This window comes from Henckelia pumila, chromosome 1 (genome assembly GCF_033568475.1).
Source record: "Henckelia pumila isolate YLH828 chromosome 1, ASM3356847v2, whole genome shotgun sequence".
In the NCBI taxonomy this organism is placed as follows: Eukaryota; Viridiplantae; Streptophyta; class Magnoliopsida; order Lamiales; family Gesneriaceae; genus Henckelia; species Henckelia pumila.
The window spans coordinates 40,589,435-40,597,658 of record NC_133120.1 but is presented as its reverse complement, the minus strand read 5'-3'; positions in this window follow the sequence as shown (position 1 = coordinate 40,597,658).

The window sequence follows — 8,224 nt, the reverse complement described above, 5'->3', positions numbered from 1 at the left end:
GGATTGACTTGGTTCTGAGTTGTTTCTCCTTCCGATCAAGGATCTGAATCGGTCGCTCAAAGTAGCTCAGAGTCTCGTCTAACTCGGCTTCGTCAGGCTGAAGGATATGAGAAATATATGGTTGATACTTTCGCAGCATAGAGACGTGAAAAACGTCGTGAATACCAGATAAAGACGGAGGAAGTGCAAGTCTGTAGGCAAGATCGCCTATCTTCTCGAGAATCTCGTACGGCCCGATGAATCTCGGAGATAACTTCCCTCTCTTACCGAATCTGACAGTGCTTCTGAAAGGTGAAATCTTCAGAAATACTCGGTCTCCCTGATCAAAACTCAGAGGTCTACGCCTGACATTCGCATACTTTGCCTGTCTATCTTGAGCTGTCTTCATTCTGGTCTGAATGATCTTAACCTGCTCTGCCATATCTCTAAGCATCTCCGGTCCCAAATCTGGTGACTCGGATAAATCATCCCAAAACAACGGAGATCGGCACTTCTTACCATACAAAGCCTCAAAAGGCGCCATACCGATACTCGCTTGGAAGCTGTTGTTGTAAGAAAACTCGACAAGAGGCAAAGAATCCTGCCAACTAGTGCCAAAGTCTAGCACTACCGCTCGCAGCATATCCTCTAACGTCTGGATAGTCCGCTCTGACTGTCCATCGGTCTGAGGATGATAAGATGTACTCAGGTGCAATCGAGTACCAAGTGCCCCCTGAAGACTGTGCCAGAAGTGAGAAGTGAATCTAGGATCTCTGTCTGAAACGATCGACTTCGGCACACCATGCAGTCTCACAACATTGCTAACATACAACTCAGCCATCTGATCATGACGATACGTCATCCTGTACGGAATAAAACACGCAGACTTTGTCAATCGTTCGATCACTACCCAAATGGCATCGCATCCTCGAACGGATCGTGGTAGCTTCGTGACGAAATCCATGGAAATGTGATCCCACTTCCATTCAGGAATAGATAGACTGCGCAACAGACCTCCTGGTCACTTCCGTTTTGCTTTTACCTGCTGACAATTCAAACACCGAGATACAAACCTCGCTACGTCGCTCTTCATTCTCTTCCACCAAAACTGAATCTTCAGATCATTGTACATCTTACGACCTCCAGGATGAATACTAAACCTACTGCAATGAGCCTCTCGAAGAATACGCTGCCTCAAATCCGAAATATCAGGCACAACAATACGGTTAATCACATACAGTACATCATCTCTAACCTGGAATTCAGACTGATGCCCAGATCTGACTTTCTCTACTGAAACCTGAATGCTCGGCTCAGACTTCTGTGCTTCTCTGATTGCAACAAACAACTCCGGTTCGGCTTGAATAGCAAACACTCTGATAGTCTCCATATCTGTTTCAAACTCTAAACCAGAAGTGCAACAATCATCGATCAACTGAGAAACACCAATAGTAGTAAGAGATAAAGAACATAGCTTTCGGCTCAAGGCATCTGCAACTGCATTCGACTTCCCCGGATAATACTTGATTTCACAATCGAAATCCTTCAACAGATCTAACCATCTTCTCTGTCTCATATTCAGCTCTGCCTGAGAAAACAAGTACTTAAGACTCTTATGATCAGAAAAGATCTCGAAGGACTCACCATAAAGATAGTGACGCCAGATCTTCAAAGCAAAGACGATCGCAGCTAGTTCAAGATCATGAACCGGATAACGAGTCTCGTGAGGTTTCAGCTGCCTCGATGCATACGCTATCACATGCTTATGCTGCATCAGAACACAACCCAAGCCTCGGTTAGAAGCATCACAATAGACTGTGAAACCTCCAGTACCCTTCGGAATAGAAAGAATTGGAGCACTGGTCAGTCTCCTCTACAGATCAACAAAGCTAGCCTCACAATCTGCAGTCCAGACAAAAGGCGCATTCTTCTGAGTCATCTGGGTAATAGGCTTGGCAATAGACGAGAAACCCTCGATGAAACGACGGTAATAACCAGCTAAACCCATGAAGCTTCGGATCTCCGGCACTGAAGTAGGTCTAGGACAATTCATAACCGCTTCAATCTTGCTGGGATCGACAGAAATCCCATCTCCAGAAATGATATGACCGAGAAAGACAACTCGATCTAACCAGAATTCACACTTAGACAGCTTGGCAAACAACTGCTCAACTCGCAAAATCTGCAGTACGGTCCTCAAGTGCTCTGCATGGTCAGTACGATTCTTCGAGTAGATAAGAATATCATCGATAAAGATAATGAAGAATTCATCGAAATAACGCTGAAAGATACGGTTCATCAAACCCATAAAAACCGTTGGAGCATTAGTCAAACCGAACGGCATGACTATAAACTCAAAATGACCATACCTCGTTCTGAATGCGGTCTTAGGAACGTCTTCCTCTCGCACTCTCAACTGATGATAACCTGACCTCAGATCAATCTTAGAGTAGACAGAAGAACCCTGCAGTTGATCAAACAAGTCATCTATTCGGGGTAAAGGATACCTGTTCTTAACTGTAGCCTGATTCAATTGACGGTAGTTGATACAGAGCCGCATAGAACCATCCTTCTTCCGAACGAATAGAACAGGAGCACCCCAAGGCGATACACTAGGTCTGATGTATCCCTTGGCAATCAAATCCTCAAGCTGCTCCTTCAACTCTCTCAATTCAACAAGTGCCATACGATAAGGAGCTTTTGAAATAGGTTGAGTACCTGGCACTAAGTCAATGCTGAATTCAACCTCTCGAATGGGTGGCAATCCAGGAACATCTTCCGGAAACACATCAGCAAAATCTCTAACCACTGGTAAGTCAACCAAAGCTGGGCTAGATTTCAGTACATCAAACGCATAAACCAAAAATCCTTCTGCACCTCTCTGTAACAAACGAGTCATAGATAACACTGAAATCAAAGGAATTCTAGATCTAGAACCCTTACCAAAGAATTTCCACTCGTCTGCCATTTCAGGTCTGAACCTGACAACTTTCAGAAAACAATCAACTGTTGCCCTGTACTTGGTCAAAGAATCTATACCGACAATACAATCAAAATTTGACAACCCAAGCACAATACAGTCGAATTCTAACAAATTCCCCTCGAAACAAAGTTCACAGTTCCTGACTAGTCGGACAGAAACAATTCCTCCACCCAAAGGTGAAGTAACAGCTACTACTGTAGGCAACAATTCAGTTGGAAAAGCATGCAATAACACATATTTCTCAGAGATAAAGGAATGGGAAGCACCTGTATCTATCAAGACATGAGCAGAATGACCGAAAATCGAACAGTTACCTGCTATGACATCGTCAGGTGCTGCCTGAGCCTGATCCTCTGTCAATGCAAAGACTCGTGCTTGCTGTCTCGGAGGCTGATTTGCACTAGAGCTACCTCCCTGTCTGTTCTGCTGTTGCTGGGGTTGAAAAGAGTGCACTGCAGACGACTGCCTCTCCGGCTGAGCTGCAGGACTGGACGAACTCCCACTCTGAGCTCTATCTCTATTACGTTGAGGGCACACTTTAGAGAAGTGTCCCGGTTGCTGACATGTGTTACAATTGCCGAAGACTCCCACACACTGATCCGGTGAGTGTCTTCCTCCACACTTGCTGCAGCACAAGGATGATGACCCAGAACTCGGTCCTGAACCGAATTGCTTCGAACCACTGGAACTGGACGAACTGTTCCCCTGTCTCTTGAACTGTTTACCTCTTGCCTTGTACTGATCCTTTATGTTTCCCCCACTGTTTCCACCTTCATACCTCTGCTGCTGGTTCTGATGTTGAGGTGGCTGATTCTGGTACTGAGATGGTTGGTTCTGATACTGCCTCTGTTGCTGAGGTGCCCCCTGATTACCTCTTTGCCTCCACAAGCCTGCTTCTGCTCCCTTTGCGTAATTCATGGAATCCGCAAAGTTTCTAGGCCTGTTGGTGTTAACCAACGTGAAGACATCGGGGTTCAACCCGTTGATGAACTGATCTGCCTTAGCTTCTTCATCTCCGGCAATTAGCGGTGCAAAACGCAACAGACTATCGAACTTAGCCACGTACTCTTCAATGTTCAGATTCCCTTGCCTCAGATTTGCAAACTCTGCTCCCTTATCCTTACGATATGAGATAGGGAAAAACCACTTATAAAACTCAGATTTAAAAAGAGTCCAAGTAACCTCTGTACCTCTACTCTCAAATGCTTTCTTTGTCATGATCCACCAGCTCTTAGCACCACCACGCAGCTGATGAATTACTAACCTGATTCGGCGGTCATCTGTGTAGTCAATGAAATCAAACAACTGATCCATATCATCCAACCAACTCTCACAGTCAACTGGATTTTCTGAACCCATCAACAATGGCGGATTGAACGACTGAAACCTCTTCAGCAAGGTTTCCATAAGAGTCGCTGAAGCATCCAACTGATAAACCTCAGTGCTAGCTTGCTCAGTCGTAGGGATAACTGGTGGTGTGTTTCTGTTTATCACTCGACGAGGACCCATCTGATAATCAAAGGTTAGCACACGATTTATCTCAATCGCTACAATCAGTGCCCTTACAACCGCTTGGAATACCGGATACCAGTCGGTAACAGAAACAGTTATATATCAAGTAGATCATGCTTTATAAATTAAATCACATAACCATGTAATTCAATAATTCTCAATAATAAAGCATGCTCGCATGAAATTAAGTACATAGTTAAAATAATTCAAACACATGCGAGGAGCCAATACACGCAGACTCGATCTACCCGCTCACTCTAGTTCGACCAAGAATCTTAACTCTCTGATACCACTTAATGTGAGACCTCGTTTCTAAACAACTAATATCAGACAACAAGCGATAAGTAATCAAGAACCCAATATATATATATATATATTTTCTTAAAGGAGGCTCGCGCGCCCGCGCTGACATCAACGCGCCCGCGCCTACGCCCCGCAAAACCCAGCACGCCCGCGCCAAAGGAAGCGCGCCCGCGCTCTTACCTCGCAAAGAGGCCGTGCGCCCGAGCCAAAGGAAGCGCGCCCGCGCCGTCCCCTCGCCCAGAAAGGTTAAGGCACTGTAATATACTCAATCAAAACCTAAACACTTGCATTAAGAGTATTTGACATTTCAATAACAATACAAGAAAGGTTTAGGGAAGAGCAACTTTCAATTCAATAGCACCTACATCGTTTCTTGCTTACAAAACATATACGAGAAGTTCGAATGACTAAACATGATCGCAAAACATAACTAGGTTGACATGCTGATTCGACTTCTAAATGAGTCTCACTTCTATCTCTTGCTCTGGACGCTAACCAGGTCTATGTTGACTTGATCCTGCCCTTCCTATTGCCAAGTACACATACAAAACAAAGCAACAGCCGGATAACCGGTGAGAAAGATAATCCCAGTAAAAGCAACATATCAAGTAATGAATATACAACATGCTATCAAACCACATATTCAAGTCGAAGTTAATGATATGCATGTCTTTAAAACCAGGATATCGATTCTGATAAACACGGGAGTATTGCTCTGCTTTTGGGATCCCGAGGATGAGATCACGTAACGACTCACCGACTCTCCCAGTCGAGGTGGTGCCACGTATCCCACTCCTCTAGACTTTGAGCAACCATAATGAGTATGCTAGCACTAGGCGAAATACTACAACCTAGGCCACTCAATCATAGTTCCCAAACGTCTAACAAAAAGGGAGGTTCTGCCCGCTGAAATCAAAGTAGGCTCAAGATGAATGCATAACAGAAACATAAACATAAGACACATAACAAAAAACTCAATCAATCAACAATTACAAGTTCCACGTGCTAGAACAAGTATCAATGCAATATGTGATTTAAAAAAGGGGAAACTCGAGAACCAACAGTCCCGAGTATGCTATCCCGCTACGATGACTGCTTTTACCTTTCAATGCAGTAGTTCCAACTCTGGATAAGCTACAACAAAAGGTTTAATCAACAACTAAACAATCCAACAACAAAGGCAACGGTTCAAGGTAATCTCTTTACCATTCTTCATCCAATTCTCGACGACCAAATGCTGCTAACACAGGGCTTGACAACTCCAAAAGAATGATATAACGGAGCTCTCGCTGCAGTGATCGCTAAACTGCCTTCAGAAATAAATTCCAACGGCCGGATCGTTCTCGGACTGGAATCCCAAAGCTTGGAAAAGCTTGGAGGCGTGAGAATGGAGAGAGACGGCTTGGAGGGGATGAAGAAGACTTTGTCAACCAATTTCTAAGAGTAGATAATATATAAAATCCACAATTTGCGTTTTAGTCCCTGAAAAATCCAATTTTTGCAAAAAGGACCCTGATCAAAATCGAGTCGGCTCGTGAACTCTGTAATCTCCGATTAACTCAAATAAACTCATTTAAGATAAAAAAGGGGCGTTACAATTCTCCCCCACTAAGAAGAGATTTCGTCCTCGAAATTAACAAGAACCACAACTCATAAGCTAGAATAAAGAACTAAAGACAGTAAGAAGAACTCACGTCAACTGAATAACTCTGGAAAACGCTGTTTCATGTCAGATTCTGTCTCCCAAGTCGCTTCCTCAACTCCGTGACGGCTCCACTGCACTTTCACTAACGGGATCGACTTGGTTCTGAGTTGTTTCTCCTTCCGATCAAGGATCTGAATCGGTCGCTCAAAGTAGCTCAGAGTCTCGTCTAACTCGGCTTCGTCAGGCTAAAGGATATGAGAAATATCTGGTTGATACTTTCGCAGCATAGAGACGTGAAAAACGTCGTGAATACCAGATAAAGACGGAGGAAGTGCAAGTCTGTAGGCAAGATTTCCTATCTTCTCGAGAATCTCGTACGACCCGATGAATCTCGGAGATAACTTCCCTCTCTTACCGAATCTGACAGTGCCTCTGAAAGGTGAAATCTTCAGAAAGACTCGATCTCCCTGATCAAAACTCAGAGGTCTACGCCTGACATTCGCATACTTTGCCTGTCTATCTTGAGCTGTCTTCATTCTAGTCTGAATGATCTTAACCTGCTCTGCCATATCTCTAAGCATCTCCGGTCCCAAATCTGGTGACTCGGATAAATCATCCCAAAACAACGGAGATCGGCACTTCTTACCATACAAAGCCTCAAAAGGCGCCATACCGATACTCGCTTGGAAGCTGTTGTTGTAAGAAAACTCGACAAGAGGCAAAGAATCCTGCCAACTAGTGCCAAAGTCTAGCACTACCGCTCGCAGCATATCCTCTAACGTCTGGATAGTCCGCTCTGACTATCCATCGGTCTGAGGATGATAAGATGTACTCAGGTGCAATCGAGTACCAAGTGCCCCCTGAAGACTGTGCCAGAAGTGAGAAGTGAATCTAGGATCTCTATCTGAAACGATCGACTTCGGCACACCATGCAGTCTCACAACATTGCTAACATACAACTCAGCCATCTGATCATGACGATACATCATCCTGTACGGAATAAAACACGCAGACTTCGTCAATCGTTCGATCACTACCCAAATGGCATCGCATCCTCGAACGGATCGTGGTAGCTTCGTGACAAAATCCATGGAAATGTGATCCCACTTCCATTCAGGAACAGATAGACTGTGCAACAGACCTCCTGGTCGCTTCCGTTCTGCTTTCACCTGCTGACAATTCAAACACCGAGATACAAACCTCGCTACGTCGCTCTTCATTCTCTTCCACCAAAACTGAATCTTCAGATCGTTGTACATCTTACGACCTCCAGGATGAATACTAAACCGACTGCAATGAGCCTCTCGAAGAATACGCTGCCTCAAATCCGAAATATCAGGCACAACAATACGGTTAATCACATACAGTACATCATCTCTAACCTGGAATTCAGACTGATGCCCAGATCTGACTTTCTCTACTGAAACCTGAATGCTCGGCTCAGACTTCTGTGTTTCTCTGATTGCAACAAACAACTCCGGTTCGGCTTGAATAGCAAACACTCTGATAGTCTCCATATCTGTTTCAAACTCTAAACCAGAAGTGCAACAATCATCGATCAACTGAGAAACACCAATAGTAGTAAGAGATAAAGAACATAGCTTTCGGCTCAAGGCATCTGCAACTGCATTCGACTTCCCCGGATAATACTTGATTTCACAATCGAAATCCTTCAACAGATCTAACCATCTTCTCTGTCTCATATTCAGCTCTGCCTGAGAAAACAAGTACTTAAGACTCTTATGATCAGAAAAGATCTCGAAGGACTCACCATAAAGATAGTGACGCCAGATCTTCAGAGC